Here is a 23,520-nt window from a genome sequence, read left to right as displayed (position 1 = left end):
AGTTGCCTGCTGCACCCCTGTTTCTCCCCTGCGTCATGGGTTATGTACTGAACTCTTTCAAGATGATAATGGTCTTTTAGAAATATTATTAGGAAAGTTCGTCATAAATGCAGCCAAGGAGGGAAGAAAGGAATAATTTAAATGACATATAGGGCAAGGCAGACAAAAACTATTGGGCATAGTATGTAAATTATAGAAGTTCATTTTTTACAAAGTATATATATGTAAAGGGTTAATATCTTTACTATATACAGAACACTTCCAAGGCATATGAGCAATTAATTCATAAAAGGACAGTTGGCCAGGGGAGGAGCCAAGATGGCCGAATAGGAACAGCTCCGGTCTACAGCTCCCAGCGCCAGCGACGCAGAAGACGGGTGATTTCTGCATTTCCATCTGAGGTACCGTGTTCATCTCACTAGGGAGTGCCAGACAGTGGGCGCAGGTCAGTGGGTGAGTGCACCGTGCGCCAGCCGAAGCAGGGGCGAGGCATTGCCTCACTCGGGAAGCGCAAGGGGTTAGGGAGTTCCCTTTCCAGGGGTGACAGACGGCACCTGGAAAATCGGGCCACTCCCACCCGAATACTGTGCTTTTCCGACGGGCTTAGGAAACGGTGCCCCAGGAGAGTATAGCCCGCACCTGGCTCAGAGGGTCCTACGCCCACGGAGTCTCGCTGATTGCTAGCACAGCAGTCTGAGATCAAACAGCAAGTCGGCAGCGAGGCTGGGGGAGGGGCGCCCGCCATTGCCCAGGCTCGCTTAGGTAAACAAAGCAGCCTGGAAGCTCCAACTGGGTGGAGCCCACCACAGCTCAAGGAGGCCTGCCTGCCTCTGTAGGCTCCACCTCTGGGGGCAGGGCACAGACAAACAAAAAGACAGCAGTAACCTCTGCAGACTTAAATGTCCCTGTCTGACAGCTTTGAGGAGAGCAGTGGTTCTCCCAGCACGAAACTGGAGATCTCAGAACGGGCTGACTGCCTCCTCAAGTGGGTCCCTGACCCCTGACCCCCGAGCAGCCTAACTGGGAGGCACCCCCCAGCAGGGGCAGACTGACACCTCACACGGCCAGCCAGGTACTCCAACAGACCTGCAGCTGAGGGTCCTGTCTGTTAGAAGGAAAACTAACAGAAAGGACATCCACACCAAAAACCCATCTGTACATCACCATCATCAAAGACCAAAAGTAGATAAAACCACAAAGATGGGGAAAAAACAGAGCAGAAAAACTGGAAACTCTAAAAAGCAGAGTACCTCTCCTCCTCCAAAGGAACGCAGTTCCTCACCAGCAACGGAACAAAGCTGGACGGAGAATGACTTTGACGAGCTGAGAGAAGAAGGCTTCAGACGATCAAATTACTCCGAGCTACGGGAGGATATCCAAACCAAAGGCAAAGAAGTTGAAAACTTTGAAAAAAATTTAGAAGAATGTATAACTAGAATAACCAATACAGAGAAGTGCTTAAAGGAGCTGATGGAGCTGAAAACCAAGGCTCGAGAACTACGTGAAGAATGCAGAAGCCTCAGGAGCCGATGCGATCAAATGGAAGAAAGGGTATCAGCCCTGGAAGATGAAATGAATGAAATGAAGCAAGAAGGGAAGTTTAGAGAAAAAAGAATAAAAAGAAACGAGCAAAGCTTCCAAGAAATGTGGGACTATGTGAAAAGACCAAATCTACGTCTGATTTGTGTACCTGAAAGTGACGAGGAGAATGGAAACAAGTTGGAAAACACTCTGCAGGATATTATCCAGGAGAACTTCCCCAATCTAGCAAGGCAGGCCAACATTCAGATTCAGGAAATACAGAGAACGCCACAAAGATACTCCTCAAGAAGAGCAACTCCAAGACACATAATTGTCAGATTCACCAAAGTTGAAATGAAGGAAAAAATGTTAAGGGCAGCCAGAGAGAAAGGTCGGGTTACCATCAAAGGGAAGCCCATCAGACTAACAGCGGATCTCTCGGCAGAAACCCTACAAGCCAGAAGAGAGTGGGGGCCAATATTCAACATTCTTAAAGAAAAGAATTTTCAACCCAGAATTTCATATCCTGCCAAACTAAGCTTCATAAGTGAAGGAGAAATAAAATACTTTACAGACAAGCAAATGCTGAGAGATTTTGTCACCACCAGGCCTGCCCTAAAAGAGCTCCTGAAGGAAGCGCTAAACATGGAAAGGCACAACCGGTACCAGCCACTGCAAAATCATACCGAAATGTAAAGACCATCGAGACTAGGAAGAGACTGCATCAACTAACGAGCAAAATAACCAGCTAACATCATAATGACAGAATCAGATTCACACATAACAATATTAACTTTAAATGTAAATGGACTAAATGCTCCAATTAAAAGACACAGACTGGCAAATTGGATAAAGACTCAAGACCCATCAGTGTGCTGTATTCAGGAAACCCATCTCACATGCAGAGACACACATAGGCTCAAAATAAAAGGATGGAGGAAGATCTACCAAGCAAATGGAAAACAAAAAAAGGCAGGGGTTGCAATCCTAGTCTCTGATAAAACAGACTTTAAACCAACAAAGATCAAAAGAGACAAAGAAGGCCATTACATAATGGTAAAGGGATTAATTCAACAAGAAGAGCTAACTATCCTAAATATATATGCACCCAATATAGGAGCACCCAGATTCATAAAGCAAGTCCTGAGTGACCTACAAAGAGACTTAGACTCCCACACATTAATAATGGGAGACTTTAACACCCCACTGTCAACATTAGACAGATCAACGAGACAGAAAGTCAACAAGGATACCCAGGAATTGAACTCAGCTCTGCACCAAGCAGACCTAATAGACATCTACAGAACTCTCCACCCCAAATCAACAGAATATACATTTTTTTCAGCACCACACCACACCTATTCCAAAATTGACCATATACTTGGAAGTAAAGCTCTCCTCAATAAATGTAAAAGAACAGAAATTATAACAAACTATCTCTCAGATCACAGTGCAATCAAGCTAGAACTCAGGATTAAGAATCTCACTCAAAACCGCTCAACTACGTGGAAACTGAACAACCTGCTCCTGAATGACTACTGGGTACATAACGAAATGAAGGCAGAAATAAAGATGTTCTTTGAAACCAACGAGAACCAAGACACAACATACCAGTATCTCTGGGATGCATTCAAAGCAGTGTGTAGAGGGAAATTTATAGCACTAAATGCCCACAAGAGAAAGCAGGAAAGATCCAAAATTGACACCCTAACATCACAATTAAAAGAACTAGAAAAGCAAGAGCAAACACATTCAAAAGCTAGCAGAAGGCAAGAAATAACTAAAATCAGAGCAGAACTGAAGGAAATAGAGACACAAAAAACCCTTCAAAAAATCAATGAATCCAGGAGCTGGTTTTTTGAAAGGATCAACAAAATTGATACACCGCTAGCAAGATTAATAAAGAAAAAAAGAGAGAAGAATCAAATAGATGCAATAAAAAATGATAAAGGGGATATCACCACCGATCCCACAGAAATACAAACTACCGTCAGAGAATATTACAAACACCTCTACGCAAATAAACTAGAAAATCTAGAAGAAATGGATAAATTCCTCAACACATACACCCTCCCAAGACTAAACCAGGAAGAAGTTGAATCTCTGAATAGACCAATAACAGGAGCTGAAATTGTGGCAATAATCAATAGCTTACCAACCAAAAAAAGTCCAGGACCAGATGGGTTCACAGCCGAATTCTACCAGAGGTACAAGGAGGAGCTGGTACCATTCCTTCTGAAACTATTCCAATCAATAGAAAAAGAGGGAATCCTCCCTAACTCATTTTATGAGGCCAGCATCATCCTGATACCAAAGCCTGGCAGAGACACAACAAAAAAAGAGAATTTTAGACCAATATCCTTGATGAACATTGATGCAAAAATCCTCAATAAAATACTGGCAAACAGAATCCAGCAGCACATCAAAAAGCTTATCCACCATGATCAAGTGGGCTTCATCCCTGGGATGCAAGGCTGGTTCAATATATGCAAATCAATAAATGTAATCCAGCATATAAACAGAACCAAAGTCAAAAACCACGTGATTATCTCAATAGATGCAGAAAAGGCCTTTGACAAAATTCAACAACCCTTCATGCTAAAAACTCTCAATAAATTAGGTATTGATGGGTTGTATCTCAAAATAATAAGAGCTATTTATGACAAACCCACAGCCAATATCATACTGAATGGGCAAAAACTGGAAGCATTCCCTTTGAAAACTGGCACAAGACAGGGATGCCCTCTCTCACCACTTCTATTCAACATAGTGTTGGAAGTTCTGGCCAGGGCAATTAGGCAAGAGAAGGAAATCAAGGGTATTCAATTAGGAAAAGAGGAAGTCAAATTGTCCCTGTTTGCAGATGACATGATAGTATATCTAGAAAACCCCATTGTCTCAGCCCCAAATCTCCTTAAGCTGATAAGCAACTTCAGCAAAGTCTCAGGATACAAAATCAATGTACAAAAATCACAAGCATTCTTATACATCAATAACAGACAAACAGAGAGCCAAATCATGAGTGAACTCCCATTCACAATTGCTTCAAAGAGAATAAAATACCTAGGAATCCAACTTACAAGGGATGTGAAGGACCTCTTCAAGGAGAACTACAAACCACTGCTCAAGGAAATAAAAGAGGATACAAACAAATGGAAGAACATTCCATGCTCATGGGTAGGAAGAATCAATATCATGAAAATGGCCATCCTTCCCAAGGTAATTTACAGATTCAATGCCATCCCCATCAAGTTACCAATGACTTTCTTCACAGAATTGGAAAAAACTACTTTAAGGTTCATATGGAACCAAAAAAGAGCCCGCATCACCAAGTCAATCCTAAGCCAAAAGAACAAAGCTGGAGGCATCACACTACCTGACTTCAAACTATACTACAAGGCTACAGTAACCAAAACAGCATGGTACTGGTACCAAAACAGAGATATAGATCAATGGAACAGAACAGAGCCGTCAGAAATAATGCCACATATCTACAAGTATCTGATCTTTGACAAACCTGAGAAAAACAAGAAATGGGGAAAGGATTCCCTATTTAATAAATGGTGCTGGGAAAACTGGCTAGCCATATGTAGAAAGCTGAAACTGGATCCCTTCCTTACACCTTATACAAAAATCAATTCAAGATGGATTAAAGACTTAAATGTTAGACATAAAACCATAAAAACCCTAGAAGAAAACCTAGGCAATACCATTCAGGACATAGGCATGGGCAAGGACTTCATGTCTAAAACACCAAAAGCAATGGCAACAAAAGCCAAAATTGACAAATGGGATCTAATTAAACTAAAGAGCTTCTGCACAGCAAAAGAAACTACCATCAGAGTGAACAGGCAACCTACAAAATGGGAGAAAATTTTCGCAACCTACTCATCTGACAAAGGGCTAATATCCAGAATCTACAATGAACTCCAACAAATTTACAAGAAAAAAACAAACAACCCCATCAACAAGTGGGCGAAGGACATGAACAGACACTTCTCAAAAGAAGACATTTATGCAGCCAAAAAACACATGAAAAAATGCTCACCATCACTGGCCATCAGAGAAATGCAAATCAAAACCACAATGAGATAGCATCTCACACCAGTTAGAATGGCAATCATTAAAAAGTCAGGAAACAACAGGTGCTGGAGAGGATGTGGAGAAATAGGAACACTTTTACACTGTTGGTGGGACTGTAAACTAGTTCAACCCTTGTGGAAGTCAGTGTGGCGATTCCTCAGGGATCTAGAGCTAGAAATTCCATGTGACCCAGCCATCCCATTACTGGGTATATACCCAAAGGACTATAAATCATGCTGCTATAAAGACACATGCACACATATGTTTATTGCGGCATTATTCACAATAGCAAAGACTTGGAACCAACCCAAATGTCCAACAATGATAGACTGGATTAAGAAAATGTGGCACATATACACCATGGAATACTATGCAGCCATAAAAAATGATGAGTTCACGTCCTTTGTAGGGACATGGATGAAATTGGAAATCATCATTCTCAGTAAACTATCGCAAGAACAAAAAACCAAACACCGCATATTCTCACTCATAGGTGGGAATTGAACAATGAGAACACATGGACACAGGAAGGGGAACATCACACTTCGGGGACTGTTGTGGGGTTGGGGGAGGGGGGAGGGATAGCATTGGGAGATACACCTAATGCTAGATGACAAGTTGGTGGGTGCAGCGCACCAGCATGGCACATGTATACATATGCAACTTACCTGCACGTTGCACACATATACCATAGAGCCTAAAGTATAATAATAATAATAATAATAATAATAAAAAGAAAAAGAAAAAAAAAAAAAGGACAGTTGGCCACCTCTATCTGTGGATTCTGCATCTGTGGATTCAACCAACTGTGAATCAAAGCATTTCAAAAAAAATTATAATTATCTCTGTACTGAACATGTACAGACTTTTAGATCTTGTCATTATTCCCTAAATAATACAGTATAACAACTATTTACATAACATTTAATTTTATTGATATTGTAAGTAATCTAGAGACTAGTTAAAGTATACAGGAGGCCGGGCGTGGTGGCTCATGCCTGTAATCCCAGCACTTTGGGAAGCCGAGGAGGGCGAATCACGAGGTCAGGAGTTTGAGACTAGCCTGGCCAACATGGTGAAACCCCATCTCTACTAAAAAAGATGAAAAATTAACTGGGTGTACTGGTGGGCGCCTGTAATCCCAGCTACTCAGGAGGCTGAGGCAGGAGAATTGCTTGAACTCGGGAGGCGAAAGTTGCAGTGAGCCGAGATCGCGCCACTGTACTCCAGCCCTGGTGACAGAGGGAGACTCCATCAAAAAAAAAAAAAAAAAGTATACAGAAGAGACCAGGTGCAGTCGCTCATGCCTGTAATCCCAGCACTTTGGGATGCCAAGGTGGGCAGATCACCTGAGGCTAGGAGTTCAAGACCAGCCTGGGCAACATGATGAAACCCTGTTTCTACTAAATATATAAAAATTAGCCGGGCGTGGTGGTGGGTGCCTGTAATCCCAGCTACTCAGGAGGCTGAGGCAGGAGAATCGCTTGAACCTGGGAGGTAAAGGTTGCAGGGAGCCAAGATGGTGCCACCACACTCCAGCTTGGGTGACAGAGCGAGACTCCATCTCAAAAAATAAAAAATAAAAAAAAGTATACAGGGAAATGTGCATAGGTTATATGCAAATACTATATCATTTTATATTGCAGACCTGAGTATTTGCAGATTTTGGTACCTGCAAGAGGTCCTGGAACCAATACCCCATGGATACTGAGGGGACAACTGTAAATAGTAAGCATATAAAAATATCTTTCACTTCATTACTAATAAAGGAATACAAAGGAAAACCATGAAATTATTTTTTTCGTCTATCAAATTAACAATTTTGTTTTATGGTAATATCCAATGTGGAGAAAGTTACAGGGAAATAAACACTTCCATAAAAGACTAGCAGGGATAAAGATTGTGATAACTTTTCTGAGGGAGCAATCTGGCAATTTGATTTCAAAAGCCATAAAAATGTATATACCCTTTGGATTGAAAATTCTACTTCAAATAATTTATCCTAAGGCCATAATAAAGCTGTTTCACAAACATTTAGCTATCAGGATGTTCACTGCAGGACTGTTAAAAAAAAAAAATTGGATGATAATTTAAGAAAAAAGACAATTGATAAAATAAACTTCGGTGTACTGATGGAAGAATTTAAAATGATTCTCTGGTATGGTTTAAGATAATTTCCTTTTGTGTAGGGCTTGGTCTCTACAAGCAAAGCTTTGGGTACCAGACTTCTCTTAAATTAAAAACTAGGACCTTATGTTTTGCAACTGTGCCAAAGTGCAATAGATTGAATTTAGGCAGAAGTGCTAACTTAAATAATAATGCGATTGGCTTTAAGTAATATATAGTGTGGAAGAGATTGCATGTTATTTATACAGGTGCCAAGTAGTCCACACTTGCCTGCTGTTCTCCGTAAGAGCTGTAACCACACCCAGCTAAGCTTTGGCCTCGCTGCCTGTAACCTGATAAAAGGGTCAAGCCTGCAGGACGGTGTGTTGTTATACTCACTGATGGAATTTTCTCTCCCCTGCCTGGGCAGGTGAACCCAAGGCTATGAACCAGGGCCTGTAGGTATTTAAGGCTATCATGATGCTGCCCCCTGCATTCCTGCAGTCAACTGGGAGCTGTGGGGGCTGCAGCACTTGCTCTGTCCTGGCCAGCAGCCCAGGGGGTGAGTGAGGAGGGCTTGGGGATCCATTGAATTTCCTTTTTGTTTTCTTCATTTCTATTGGGTGTAACTCACTTGTTAAAAAGAAAAAAGTCTTACTAGTCTTACTATTGGAATTAGGAAATTAGTCTTTAATTGGACTGCAAATATGGCTCACACTTGTAATCCCAGTGCTTTGGAAGGCCAGGGCCTGAGGATCATTTGTGGCTGGGGGTTTAAGACCAGTCTGGGCAACGTAGTGAGACCCGCCTTTACAAAGAATTAAAAGCAGCCAGGTGTGGTGATGAGAATCTATAGTCCCCACTACTTAGGAGGCTGAGGCAGGAGAATCATTTGAGCCCAGGAGTTTGAGGCTACAGTGAGCTATCATTATGCCACTGTATTCCAGCCTGAGTGACAGAGCAAGATCCTATCTCTAAAAAAGAAAAAAGAGGAAAAAAAAATAGATTGAAAAGGAGAGTGTACATCCCATGAAGTTAACAGTTTTTTTTTTTTTTTTTTTTCCCGGTTGGGAGGATTCAGGTGGTTACTCTTTCCAGTTTACCTCCATTTTATAGTTTTTGTCGCCAAACACTTATTACTTTAACTAGAAAGACAAAAGAATCTTTTTGTCACTGTTGTCTTGTTCACTGCTGCCCATGTCCTAGAATGGTCTCTAGTCTATAGTAACCTCTCAATAACTACCTGTTGGAGAAATAACTGAATGAATAAATGTCAAAGGTCATTGCTTCCTTTGGGAATGGAAAGCTTTAGTACCATCAGATTTTTTCCATATCCTCAGCTTCTTAGGATCACAGGTTGGAGTTTTAGTAGCATATGTTAAAAAACATAGCTCCTGTCTTCTTCAAAAATCCTGTGACTTTCAAGAAACCTATGACTTTGGGCACCCTGTGTGCTATCTTTCCTTCAGCACGGATGGTTCCTGCCTGCTGAAAAGTGCTGACTATTGCACCTCAGCTAACCCACTCAACCTTTTTCTAGAAGCCCAGGAAGATATGAATGTGACCAAGAACTTGGCCTCTGATATTCAGCCCAAGTCTGGCTAGAGGTCAGAGGGAGAAAAAAAAAAAATCCCTCCATGAGCCATAGCTGTCTGTATATTCAGCGTCTCTAGGCAACTGGGAGGACATTTACCATTCATCCTCCAAGAATGCTGAGTAGCCCTTCATACGTGTGATTCACTTTGGGGTAAATTTCTGTCCTTACTAATGAGCCTGTGATGGGAGTCAAGTGAAAAGGAATCATTAAATCTGGTTTTATTCAAGTTACATAATTAATTCTGGCACTGAAGTTGGCTTCCCAAGTTTTCTACATGGCCTGAGTTTGTCCATTGAATTAAAGGTGAGCATGGAGGTTGATGACACAGTGGCTATAGGTTCTTATTTCTTGTCCTTCTTCATGGGGTTAATTTGAAGAATAATTTAGCTAAAGCACCTTGTGCAGGGTTGGGAATGTGTTAGTGATCAGTACATGAAATTTCCCTGTCCATTGCCTCTTTTCCCTCATGACCTCCTACATGGGAGGTTTTCCCTTGGAGGGTGTGACAGCTGGTTACTCAAGCTGGTGTGGGAATTTAGCTCTGGAGATTGACTGGCAGATCAAAACTTGGACTGTTCTGACCAACAGGGGTACGGCTCTCTACTTCATTATGTGTCTTTGTGGCGTTTTGTCTTTCTCTCTCCTGGCTAGTCTACTCAAACACCCTTCTCAGAGACTGCCACTGTGGACTCTGAAGTTTTCACAATACCAGGAGGTTTGTGGGAACTGAATAAATTGCTTCAAGATCGAACATAAAAATAAGTCCTGGCCCCAATCCTAAAAGAAGTCACTGGGAACCCAATCAGTGCTGGGCAACCAGCCCAGGCCCAGGCTAATGAGATATTTACATGCTAGGCCTTTCCCTTCATTTTGGTCTTCATGGGCCTCATTTGTGAGGAAGTCTGGAGTGTGTGTGCTGTAGGCAGAGGCCGGTGCTTCCCAGCTTGGTGCCGTGGACTCCTGTAGCAGATCAGGGGCACTACCACACACCAAAAAATCCAGCACATTCAACAGACAGCAAATTCCCAGCCCAAAGCAATTACTTGCTTTTTATTTATTTATTTTTTCGCTATTGTTTTTCATTTACATTCTTTTCTGAGTTTTGCATGTTTTACTCTGAGAGGAGGTATAAACAGGCAAAGGAAATGTAATCTCATTTATTTCAATATTTGTGGGAGTGCTTGTCCTAGGAGTTTTAGGAGAGCATTTTCATCTATCAGATTAAGACAAATTTAAAAGGGTCCCCAAAGAGAATTTAGAATTGGAAAACTAAATCTAGGAGGAAGTTAAAGGCACAGTGATTATTTTGCTTGGAGAGTAGTATTGGCTTTCCAATAAAATGAAGGTGATTACTAAGAAAGGTAGCTGATTGGTCATTAGTGCATGGCAAGGACAAGACAGTGAAGACTCATGTTTGCTTAAAAGAAGCATTTTTCTCTCAGGTGAAATTTGTCTGATGTTAGTGTGGCAGACTGTGATATTTCTTCTAAAAGTGGGAAGGCAATTTGTGTAATTTGTGCTCATGTGCAGAGGAGAGAACCAGATGGCTTTCGCAGTAAACTTTCAGGGCTTTACTAGAATAGGGAGAGACAAAAAGGAGGCAAACTTGGTGGCTTGTGAGATGGAGAATCGTTGTTTCAAATCAGGGGTGAGAACAACCCAAAATTTGGGAATGGCTTTTCAATAATAGCTCTTCTGATGTGTAGTACTAGAATCTAATTTTTATTTAAGCACAGCTTCAGAGGTTTTTTTAAAAAATTGCAAACTTGGAAATAAAGAAAAAAGAGGGGGCCGGGCGTGATGACTCAAATCCCAGCACTTTGGGAGGCCAAGGTGGGCAGATTGCCTGAGGTCAGGAGTTCGAGACCAGCCTGGCCAACATGGTAAAACCCTATCTCTACTAAAAATACAAAAATTAGCCGGGCACTGTGGCAGACGTCTGTAATCCCAGCTACTTGGGAGGCTGAGGCAGGAGAATCGCTTGAACCTGGTAGGCAGAGGTTGCAGTGAGCTGAGATCGTACCATTGCACTCCAGCCTTGGCAACAAGAGTGAGACTTTGTCTCAAAAAAAAAAAAGAAGAGGAACAGCATGTCTTATCAATGTCACATTGGGAAAATGTTTAAAAGGCCACCAAGGATTACTCATTATTTACTACTGACAAGGCCTAGACTCTGTGAGGTCACATGTTCATTTAGGTTTACGTCTGGTATAAAAGATAACTCTAAAGATTATGGTTTCATTGCCCTGTAGGGCATTAACCTCTTTTGACTTAACCTAGTAGTCTTATTCATACATTCTCTTTTACAAATTTCACTAATTTTTCTGAGTACCCAGGTCCCCAAATGGCCTTTAAACCAGCTTGATCATGCTTCTGGCTCCCCACCAGTGAATTGAATATGTGTTAACATGTGTTCATTATTTGACTCATGTTTGTAACTATTTTAAAATTGCTCTTTAACTAGTGGAATGTTATCTTTTATTGTTTGCTGAGTAAGATTTTTCATAATAACTTCTCTTCTGCTCTTTGATTAATGCTGAATAGAGTCATGATTTTACTAACATTTATTTTTGTGGCAGCCTCATGTGTAATTCCACCTGCATTCTTCAAAAGCATTTGTAAATAACCAACAAAACTATTTCCTGGTGTAAATCAGTGCATGGAAATCCGTTCTTGCTCTTAAAGGAAGTTAAAGTGAATGGGGTTTCTTCACAGCAATCTAGGATTTTTATCTACAGGGAAAAATCTGTGTTTATGTAGTTTTGTACTTATTGTCAACCAACAGGTCTTGTAAATATAGGGTTTTTGCCAGCTTTTGTGTTAAAAATTACATGTACTCACATAAATGGTTTGGGAAGAAAGACTGAATTTGTTGGGAAGGAAATCAGTTCTTTAAAAAAGAAAACAACCAGCCAGGGGCGGTGGTTCACGCCTGTAATCCTAGCACTGTGGGAGGCCAAGGCAGGCGGATTACCTGAGCTCAGGAGTGCGAGACCAGCCTGGGCAACACGATGAAACCCCGTCTCTACTAAAATACTAAAAAAATACAGCACTCGGTGTCGTGGCGTGTGCCTATAGTCCCAGCTACTCGGGAGGCTGAGGCAGGAGAATTGCTTGAATCCAGGAGGTGGAGGTTGCAGTGAGCCAAGATTGCACAACTGCACTCCAGCCTGGGTGATAGAGTGAGACTCCATCTCCAAAACAAAACAAAAACAAACAACCTGAACCATAAACAGTTGAATTCAGTCAGGATTGTTTATTCATTGCATGAATAAATTTGACCCCTTAAATAATGGCCACTTGAATTCAACTGCTTTTCGGTGTAATACAGTTGCATCTTTGAAATTTTGGGGATGCAGCATGACCTCAAATGGTTGTAATTGCCTATTGAAAAAAAACAGGCATGAGAAACTGTGCTACTTTAAATGCAACAGATACACATATTTGGACTTTGACAATTCCATTTCAGTCTCTTCCATCCGGAGAGGTAAGATCCCTTTATATAAATAAATACGAGACTGGATCCTGGCTCACTCCTGTAATCCCAGCACTTTGGAAAGCTGAGGCGGGAGGATTGCTTGAGTCCAGGAGTTTGAGATCAGCCTGGGCAACGTGGAAGGACGTTGCCTTTACAAAAAATACAAAAATTAGCTGGATGTGATGGTGCGCACCTGTAGTCCCAGCTACTTGGGAGACTGAGATGGGAGAATCACCTGAGCCCGGGGAAGCTGAGGCTGCAGTGAGCTGTGATTGCACCATAGTACTCCATCCTCAGTGACAGAGCAAAACCCTGTCTCAAAAAAGAAAAAAAAAAAAGATCATGACAAAAGAGCTTCAAATGTTTTTCTTAGTGTTTCAAATATTTAAAACCAAAACAATGCTAATGATTTTTATAGACATTCCATAGTTCACAGCAATCTAGGATTTTTTTAGAATAACCATTCCATAGTTAAGTAATTAAATTGTTGCTTTAGAATAACCATTCCATAGTTAAGTAATTAAATTACTGCTTACAGCTGCGCATAAATGAACTATTAGTAAACATTTTCAATTTTTTCTCATCGAGGGCAGTGGGTAATGATAGAAAATAACAAGTGAGTTTAGTATGTTTTAAAAAACAGTATTCATCACTTTTTGCTCTCCAAATCTATTGTTTCATAAATATGGCATTGCCTTTGTTTAAAAATTGGGGTAAGCATTATACTCCTTACTTTAGGAGTTCCTATAGCAACCTGTTTCCCAAGATGGAGTATCAACCAGTATTTGACTAAAGAGGGAATATTTAGTTTTTAAAGTCATGTATTAAAAATTAAAGACCAAGAAGAAAATTATATACTCCCGTGATTGGCAAATTAGAATTGGTTAAAAAATAAAAATGTAGAATTGCAATATAATTTTTAACATGATTTTACTAATCAATATGGAAATTGTTGTTATCTTTAAGACTGACATTACTGGTACTCGATAATGTTCGCAGGCCTCTAAATCAGAATTTAGAATAGTTTAAAATGGACAAACACATAAACTTCTCAGATTTACAAAACTGTTTGTAACTCGTGTTAAAAGCTTCCTAGGCCAGGTGCAGTAGCTCACACCTGTAACCCTGGCATTTTAGAAGGCTGAGGTGGGAGGATTGCTTGAGTCCAGGAGCTCAAGAGCAGCTTGGGCAACATAGTGAGACCCCATTTCTACAAAAAATTTAAAAATTTGCTGAGTGTAGTGGTGCATGCCTGTAGTCCTGCCCACTCTGGAGGCTGAGGTGGGAGGATTGCTTGGTCTTGGGCGGTTGAGGCTGCAGTGAGCCATGATTGTGCCACTGCACTCCAGCTTGGGTGACAGAGTGAGATCCTGTCTCAAAAGGAAAAAAAAAGAGGCCGGGCGTGGTGGCTCACACCTGTAATCCCAACACTTTGGGAGGCCGAGGCGGGTGGATCACCTGAGGTCAGGAGTTTGAGACCAGCCTGGCCAGCATGGCGAAACCCTGTCTCTACTAAAAATACAAAAAATTAGCCGGGCCTGGAGGCAGGTGCCTGTAATCCCAGCTAATCGGGAGGCTGAGGCAGGAGAATTGCTTTAACCTGGGAGGTGGAGGCTGCAGTGAGCTGAGATGGCGCCATTGCACTCCAGCCTGGGCAACAAAGAGAGACTCCATCTCAAAAACAAAAAGCTTCCTAAAGGTAAATATTTTTATTATTTGTTTCCCTTTTGACTAGTAAAGAATTATAGGTAAATACAAATAATGAAAAATCTTTACTCTCAATAAAATATTTTCAAATTTTAAAAAAATTGGGGTTTGAAACTGTTCAAACCAGTTTCTAGCAGCACTTTCACTCTTCAGGCTTTAGTGTTTCTTGGTCTTTAGAATATGGACTTCTGAATATAGACACCTTCACAGCTGCTTACCTGAACATTAAAGTTCATCTGTTCTGCAGGTATTATTATTATTATTATTATTTCTTGAGACAGAGTCTCACTCTGTCACCCAGGCTGGAGTACAGTGGCACGACCTCACTCACTGTAACCTCCACCTCCCGGGTTCAAGCAATTCTCCTGCCTTAGCTTCTCAAGTAGTTGGGATTACAGGCATGCGCCACCACACCTGGCTAATTTTTGTATTTTTAGTAGAGATGGGGTTTCACCACGTTGGTCAGGCTGGCCTTGAACTCCTGACCTCAGGCGATCTGCCCGCCTCGGCCTCCCAAAGTGCTGGGATTACAGGCGTGATCCACCGTGCCCTGTTCTCTGCAGGTATTATTAAATGTTATCACAGAGGCTCAATTATTTCAGATAAGCAGTGTTTACAAAGTCCTTTTCTGAGCACATCTCATCCAGCTTTGATTTATTTTGGGAAAATGGAAATGATCTGTGAGCTATCAACTCCTAAAACAAGAGAGTTGGTCAGGTGGTCAGGTTTTTGATTTTTGTTTTTTGAAATGACTATTATAGTGGCAATGTGTATTTCTAGCTGAATATACAGAAAAGATTAAAGACCTACAAGGGCTCAGAGTCAATCTACAAGGCTAGATGCTACTATCAGCCAGAGAGGCACCCGTTTCTCTTCTGCTGAGCAACTTTGAGGAAGGAATTTCTGTTACTTGCAACCCAAAGCAGATAAATATTCTTAAAAGCATTCCCCCAGATTATTTTTTTTAAATTAGCAAAATGGCACTAAATTTGAAAATAAAATGATACAGACAAATTAAAATTCTTACCACTTTAGACATTTCAGCATTTTGTTCACATAGCAGCATGACCTGTACAAAACAGCCTGTAACTGGCATCTCAAAAAAAATTTTAAAAAGTTACAGGCACCATTTTACTGTGAGTAGCTGAATAAGTCTTCAACTTAGAACAGTTTTTACCAAAGGGAAAAAGTATTTTAAGTTTCTTTTTAAAGTCTTTCTTTCGAGTAGTACACAAATTATTTAGAATTGAGTAGTACACAAATTATTTAGATGACTTTCCCACATTACAACTAGCTGGCTTAATTCCTTCAAGTAAAGATTTAGTATTCACTTAAAATTATTTTGGATGTTCCTCAGAAAAGCAAACTTATTATGTTTTGTGTCAAGAACTTGATGAATCTAACATAATCACGGTCATCCTGAAGCAACAGTTCCAGTGACCAAAAATTATTCTTTTCTTTCTTACTTTTTTTTTTTTTTTAAATAGAGACAGGGTCTCGCTCTGTTGCCCAGGCTGGAGCGCAGTGACAGGTTCATGGCTCACTGCAGCCTTAAACTCCTGGGCTCAAGTGATCTTTCCACTTCAGCTTCCTGAGTAGGTGGGACATAGGCCTGTGTGACCACGCTCAGCTAATTAAAATAATTTCGTTTCTTGTGGAAACTGGGCCTCACTATGGTGCTCAGGCTGGTTTCAAACTCCTGGCCTCAAGCAGTCTTCCAGCCTTGACCTCTGAAAGTGCTGGGGTTACAGATGTGAGTCACCACATCAGACCTGTTCTTTTTTATGGAAGAATGTAGGGGTTCCCAAAGGAAATAACATAGTTCAAGGAATTTGGGGAGGGATCTGGACATTTCAGGAGTTTTCAGCCTTCAGGATTTAACAGGTGGAACAGGTACAGTTTGTATTGCTTAAGGTACTCGGTAGATAGAGAGACTTTCAGTTCTGCTCCAGCCCACATAGAACTGGCCGGTATCTTTGCCCTGATTGGCTTTCTCTGCAGATAAGCTCATGGACTCTGAGTTCAAATCCCGATTCTACGCTAGCTGTATGATCTTGGGCAAGTTGCTTAAACTCTCTGTGCCTTAGTTAACCCATATGTAAAATAGAGATATCAGTAGAACCTATAATAGTCTTGCCTTGGTATCCACAGGAAAATTGATTCCAAGATTGCCTGTGGATACCAAAATCCATGCATACTTAAGATCTGCAGTGGGCCCTGCGGAACTGTGGGTAAGAAAAGCTGGCTGTCCCTCCATATTTGCATCCCACAAATACTGTTTGGTTGCAGTTACATAACCTGATATGGAGGGCCAAGCATATTTATTGACGAGAATTTGCATATAAATGTACCTGCAGGATTCAAACTCATGTTGTTCAAGGGTTAACTGTACTATGTAAATTGCAGTAACTGACATAACATATATAAAAAAATTAGAAAAAATAGATGATACAGGACAAGCATTCAATAAATGTTTGCTGTTATTAGTTTTAGAATTTTACCTATGTTGTCCTACGACTCTCTTTTTAACTTTGTTTCCATGTGCCTATGCATGTGCTTTTAAAATTTATTTATTTTGTGCATGTGATAATCACATATCTAGTCTTTTTTTTTTTTTTTTTCTGAGAAGAAGTCTCAGTCTGTCGCCCAGGCTGGAGTGCAGCGGCATGATCTCTGCTCACTGAAACCTCTGCCTCCCAGGTTCAAATGATTCTCGAGCCTCAGCCTCTTGAGTAGCTGGGACTATAGGCATGCGCCACCATAACCAGCTAATTTTTGTATTTTTAGTAGAGACAGGGTTTCACCATGTTGGCCAGGCTGATCTTGAACTCCTGACCTCAAGGTGATTCACCTGCCTCAACCTCCCAAAGTGCTAGGATTACAGAAGTGAGCCACCATGCCTGGCCATCATATATTTAGTTTTTTTTTTTTTGAGATGGAGTCTCGCTCTGTCGCCAGGCCGGAGTGCAGTGGTGCGATCTCGGCTCACTGCAACCTCTGCCTCCCAAGTTCAAGCAATTCTCCTGCCTCAGCCTCCTGAGTAGCTGGGACTACAGGCGAGTGCCACCACCCCCAGCAAATTTTTTTATTTTTAGTAGAGACAGAGTTTCACCATGTTGGCCAGGATGGTCTGGATCTCTTGACCTCGTGATCTGCCCACCTCCCAAAGTGCTGGGATTACAGGCGTGAGCTACCACGCCTGGCCCACATATCTAGTCTTAACAGCACATTCAAAAACATTTTTGATAAAGTTAGGAAGAATTGGAAGGTCTTCCTAATACTCTGAAATCTTATCAGATAAGAACAATCTTCAGATTCACCAATTACCAGATAAGCAAAGTTAGGGAAAATTCTTGTTGAGAGAGCAAAAGACTGCTGCTTCCTGGGTAGGGTTTTCCTCACAACCCATGAGGAGGATTACTTAATAAAACACTAAAAAGAGAAAAATACTCCATTCTGAGGTGACATGGTTTCCTTTCTTGTATGAGATGGATCTAAGGCATTCCAGTTTTTCTGTATACCCAGAGTCAAAGCTCTGGCTTTCTCTTGAGTCTCCCCTTCTGGAAGTCTTGTCTTTACTTCCACTTCATCCTTTAGGTCTCAGCTTGGAGGACACTATTTCCTGAGAAGATTGTCCTCTTCGCCCTTCCATGAGCTCTCAGAATAACCTGTTCCACCTCTTCCACCCACATTATAGCATTTAGCATTGGCATTGGAAGCACCACTCTGTCAGTGTCTTCCATTGAACCGTAGCACCCAGAGAATGGAGAATGATCTATTATTTTGCTTATGGTTGTAACCTTGGCACCTAGCACAGTGCTTAGCACATAGTAGGTACTCAATAAAATATTGTTGTATTATGTCAGGCCTCCCAAGGCCTTTAAACTTTGGTGCTGGTGGCTCCTGTTAGCTGTGAATGTGGACATGGGAAGGGTTGGGTGAGTCTGAGACTTTGCTGGACATAGTTTCATATGCAGGGCTTAGAGGAAGGATGAATCAGGCCTCTAGAGCTCCCGAGGTAATAGGAATGTCCTTTGGTTTCTACTTACCTGCTCTCTTTCTTCCTACTTTACTCCTCAGATCTAGTCTTCAACTCCTGCAAAATGAATCAGCTCTGATAAATCTGTCTCAGGGGCTGAACAAGACTTACAGTAGACATTGGGGTGGGAGAGAAGCAGTCACTTTCCCATACGCTTGTGCCATCTCAGAATACTACTGTGGTTGTTCTTCAGTTGAAAGGTCAAGCCCTGTGCAGAGTCCTCATCTGAAGAAGAGCCTGTGGCTTGTTTCCTTTTCCATTTTCTGACCATAGCCTTCTCTGAGACTTCCTCCAAAGTTCATGAGTAATTTTGCTACTGTGAGTAACATGGGGTTAACTTCCTTTTGGAGGAGATAAATCTTACCTGAGTCATTCAAAGGCTTCTTGTTATTCAGATTCCTTTGTGTCAGGTTAACCCTGGCTGGACCTGTGCTTTCCTTGTATCATGTCATCTGCCTGTTAATCTCACTTGTTCATTTCCCTCTGCTGAAGGAGGGTATTAACTGGACAAACAGTGTGTACACTATATGCAAAATGATGTTGCTGTTTTGTTAGAGCAAGAGTCTTTTACCTTCTTGCGATTTGAATAAGAAGAAAAGGTCTGTTGAGAAGGTTTGTACTGGGTAATGACTATGTGCCTCTATCTCTTTTAGTTCTTGCTTTTAAAAAGGAAGTGACTCATACTGCAGATAAACTGGACTTGAAAGAATGTCTGGCTTATGCAAAGCTCTTATTTACATACTAGTCTCTTTCATTCACAAGCAAATAGGGACTCTAGGACTTTGGTTCTGGAGTTCCTCCCATTTTATTTTTGTTCTTTTATAAGCAGTGGCCTAAAATGATCCCTGGGGGGATTTTCTCTGCTCTTAGCAGGTCCCCCATTCAGACTTTTTTCTTTGCTGAAAGTAGGAATTTCATAAATATAAGACCAGGGACCAGAGAGAGGGTATAAAAATTTCCTCTCCTTCATTTCTAACTCCTCAAAATCTCAGACATCCCACCATTGGTATCTCGTGTCTTCTTGTCTGTCTAGATGGAGCTATATTTACATCCTATGATATCCTTCACAGAGTTCAACAAAGCAGCTTAGTGGAGAGGTTAGGAGCGCGTGCTTTAGTGTCAGCTAGACCTGGTTTGGTGCGTACTCTTGGGCAAGTCATTTAATCTTAGTCTATTTCCTTACTTATAGATGGGAATCATAATACCTGGATCCTTGTGCTGCTGTGATAGTGATGTGAGAATTTATGTAAAACATAAGCTTGTCCAATATTTGAGATTGTCATTAATAAGAATTTCATTTGTAACCTGATTTAATGTCTAATCTTTTTTGATTTTAAGGTTCTTCTTTACGTCTTTTCTGAATCACTTCTTCAATTTAAACCACTTAATCTCTCACTGTTTTCTGGGTTGATGAAGAAATGGTGGTGGTTTATGTTTTCGGTTACAAGAGCCTACTAGATTCTCAAAAATTCAGATTTGTTCTGGAGACTCCTGGGCAGGCAGACGAATGCAGGGTGAGGAGTTTATTCTATCTAACTACACAGTTAAAGGGTTTCCTAGAGGCCAAGATTCCTTGCCCTGCCCATCAGCTTCTGAACCAGAGATGACCTCAGGCTGGTGTGATCCAGAACAATCCCACTTAGATCTGGCTCCGTCTTCCCAGCAAAACAGCATCCGGCCAGGGCACTAGGCAAACAATCTTCTCTTGTTTTCACCTCCTTAAAATAACTCTCCTGCACTCAAAGACAATTATTAATCTAGTCACAGCTTGTACAGTAGTTTGGGTACAAACCAATGTTAAAGTGAACTCCTGGCCAGGCATGGTGGCTCATGCCTGTAATCCCAGCACTTTGGGAGGCTGAGGCAGGTGAATCATGAGGTCAGGAGTTCAAGACCAGCCTGGCCAAGATGGTGAAACCACATCTCTACTAAAAATAACAAAAAAATTAGCCAGGCGTGGTGGTGGGTGCCTGTAATCCCAGTTACTCGGGAGGCTGAGGCAGAGAATTGCTTGAACCCGGGAGGCGGAGGTTGCAGTGAGCGGAGATCGTGCCACTGCACTCCAGCCTAGGTGACAGAGCGAGACTCTGTCTCAAAAAAAAAAAAAAAAAAAAAATTGAACTCCTTTGAGTTTGTCTCATACATTCTACTTTTTATTCCTTTAATATTTCTTTCGCTTTCCGAATATGCTTTGGTGCATATTCATTCACTTGTTCTTTTCAACCCTTCCTCTTGCTCCCAAACTCATCAACTAAGTGATGGTGAATGGAAATTTGAAATTAAAGAATTACTTAGTCCTTCCACGTATACCATGCATTCTCCAAATATTTTATAAACATCTTCGTGGCAGGGTGCAGTGGCTCACATCTGTTATCCTGGCACCTTGGGAGGACAAGACTGGCACATCGCTTGAGCCCAGAGGCTGCAGATATCTCTACAAAAATTAAAATTAAAATAAATTAGCTGGGTGTGGTAAAGTGCACCTGTAGTCCTTGCTACTCAGGAGGCTAGCAGTAAGCTATGAATGTGCCACTGTACTCCATCAAGCTTGGGTGACAGAGTGAGACCCTGCCTTAAATAAATACATAAATAAATAAAATTAAATAAAAATGTCTTCTCTATGCCAAGTGCTGTACTAGATGTTGGGCATATATTTAGAGAGAGAGAGAGAGGGAGACAGAGACAGAGAGAGAGACAGACACAATGCTTGTCTTTATGGAATTTATAACCTATCATCATCATTATGGGACATTTTAGGGTTCTGTTAGCACCCATCCAGCAGCCATCTCACAATTTCATAACCTTCTTAATTTTGTTTGACTTTCACCTCCTTTCCACTTCAGCCATCCTTTCACATAGGCACTTCATAGGCATTTACAATTACACTTGACCTTGTCATCAGTCAGAACTGACATCTTAAACTCTAAAGACTGGCTTGCTACCCACAGCCTCCCATCCTCCCAGCTTTCTCACCCCCATTTTCCAGCCATGCAGGATGGCCAGTCTCTTTTTTCTTTGAGTCTATCAGTCACTTCCGTGTTTTCCTTCTCTTCCTATCCAGTCTAAACAGGATGCTGGCTTACTGCTTGAATTTGTCCCTGGTTAATACCATCATATCCTTTGTATCTTCTTCTGTGGTCATATCCTTTAAGATCTGTACTCTGTGCCGATGCAGCTTTTTCACTTTCACATCAAGGCTTCTGAATGCTGCTAGGAAAAAAAGTCACTTGACTTTGTCACAACAAATTTATTGTCTTCATCTTTAGCCAGACTTACAATGCTTCACCGTAATCTTTCTGTATGCTTTCAGTTGTATCTTTATTTCATTTCCCATGATTTCATTTCTTTTTCTTCTGGCTTTTAAAAATATATATTTTTGGTTTAAAAATTTTTATTATGGAAAAATTCAAACATATATAAAAGAGAGAATAGTCTCATAAACTTTTATATATCTATCACTTAGCTTACGGCCAATCTTGTTTAATTTAGGGCCTTTATCCTATCCCCAGATTGCTTTAAAACAAATCCTTGACACCATATTATTTTATCTGTAAAAGTTGTGCATAGTCTAAAAGATGAGGGCACTTAAAAAATTAACCACAACAGCATTATCTAAACAAAAAAGTTAACAGTAATTTCCTAACACCAGCAGACCTGCAGGCAGTTTTCTTATTTCCCTAATTGCCTTTTGATTTTTTAAAGTCTGTTTGAATCATGATCCAAATGAAGCACACGTTATTGTGATGGGTTGATATGTCTGTTAAGTCTCCTTTAAAGTAAAGTTTCCCCCTCCTTTTCTCTTTTTTCTTGCTGTGTGTGTGTGTGTGTGTGTGTGTGTGTGTATGTGTATGTGTACACACAGGGTCTCATGTCTGCTTTTTGAAACCATTACTGCTTTACTATGACCAACTCTCATTCCTGACAGATGATTAGTATTTATGGGAAGAGTCCCTTAACTCCCTGCCCTTCTGTCTGTAACCTGATTAACATCTGCATACATCATTCCCTCCTCTGCTAGTCTCCAAGGAAAGTAGTCTCTTACTCCCATCTGAGGCTAATTCTTCCATCGGTGCCCTGGTTCCCTCCTTACTTAGGGAGTGCACTTCATTTTTTAATCCTCCCTTTTTGGCATCTTTATCTCTCCCTGACTTTTTCCTGTCAGCATATAAACATGTTCAAGGCTCTCTCAACTGTATAAACAAACTAACCAACCAAGTAACATTCCCCCAGCACTGACATACACCTATACTCGCAGATTTTCAGGCCTGTGTCTCGTTCTAATTTTGGTTCCATCTCTCATCTTCCTTTCAAAGCCAAGCTTCTATAAAATTCTCTAAATTCATTTTTTTCTACTTTCTTCACTTCCATGTACTCCCTAATCCACTGCCTGACTTTGGTTTCTATCACTCCTCAGAAATAGTGCTTTGTTTTCCAAGCTCCCTAAAAACCTCCTCTGGGCTAAATGCAGTGGGCATCCTTTGAGTCTTTATCTCATTTGAAATCTCTGCTGTATTTTTCAGTGTTGGCCATGCGCTGGTTCTTGAAACATTCTTTAGCTTTGATCTGTCTTGGTTTTTCTCCTGCCTTTCTGATGGCAACTTCACAATTCCTTTGAAGGTTTTTCTTCCTCTCTCTGCCTTAATTTTTTTGTGAGTTCTATACCATTTCCCTGCATGATCTCATCTATTCCTATGAATGGCTCTGAAATCTTTCTAGTGAGAACTGGACCTCTGTAACCCACTGCCTGTTGGACAAACACTTTAATGTTCCTTGGACAACTCAGACTCAACATAGCTAAAGATGGATCCTTCCCACTTAATTTATTCTCCTTCCTGCATTGTCTATCTCTGTGAATGACAGCCCTGTCTACCTAGTTGCCCAAGCAAGAAATTTGGTAATTATCTTTGATGCCTTCCTCTGTCTCCTTGCTATCTTTACTCCCATGTCTAATAAACCACCAAATGATATTAATCTTAACATTACTCTCTT

The 23,520-nt window shown here is 41.1% G+C and overlaps 1 long non-coding RNA gene across 1 annotated transcript in view; it reads left to right on the top strand.

Moving 5' to 3' along the window:
- The first annotated feature begins 254 nt into the window (after window positions 1–254).
- Window positions 255–23,520, top strand: part of LOC129009791 (uncharacterized) — a 393,225-nt gene continuing 369,959 nt past the window's right edge. Inside the window, exons 1-2 of the long non-coding RNA XR_008492847.2 lie at window positions 255–401; window positions 7,251–7,332. This is a non-coding gene — a long non-coding RNA (uncharacterized LOC129009791). The remainder of the gene's footprint in view (window positions 402–7,250; window positions 7,333–23,520) is intronic.

This window comes from Pongo pygmaeus, chromosome 10, assembly GCF_028885625.2.
Source record: "Pongo pygmaeus isolate AG05252 chromosome 10, NHGRI_mPonPyg2-v2.0_pri, whole genome shotgun sequence".
NCBI classification, from domain to species: domain Eukaryota; kingdom Metazoa; phylum Chordata; class Mammalia; order Primates; family Hominidae; genus Pongo; species Pongo pygmaeus.
Note: the sequence above shows the minus strand (reverse complement) of the source record. Positions and strands in the feature narration are given on the sequence as shown.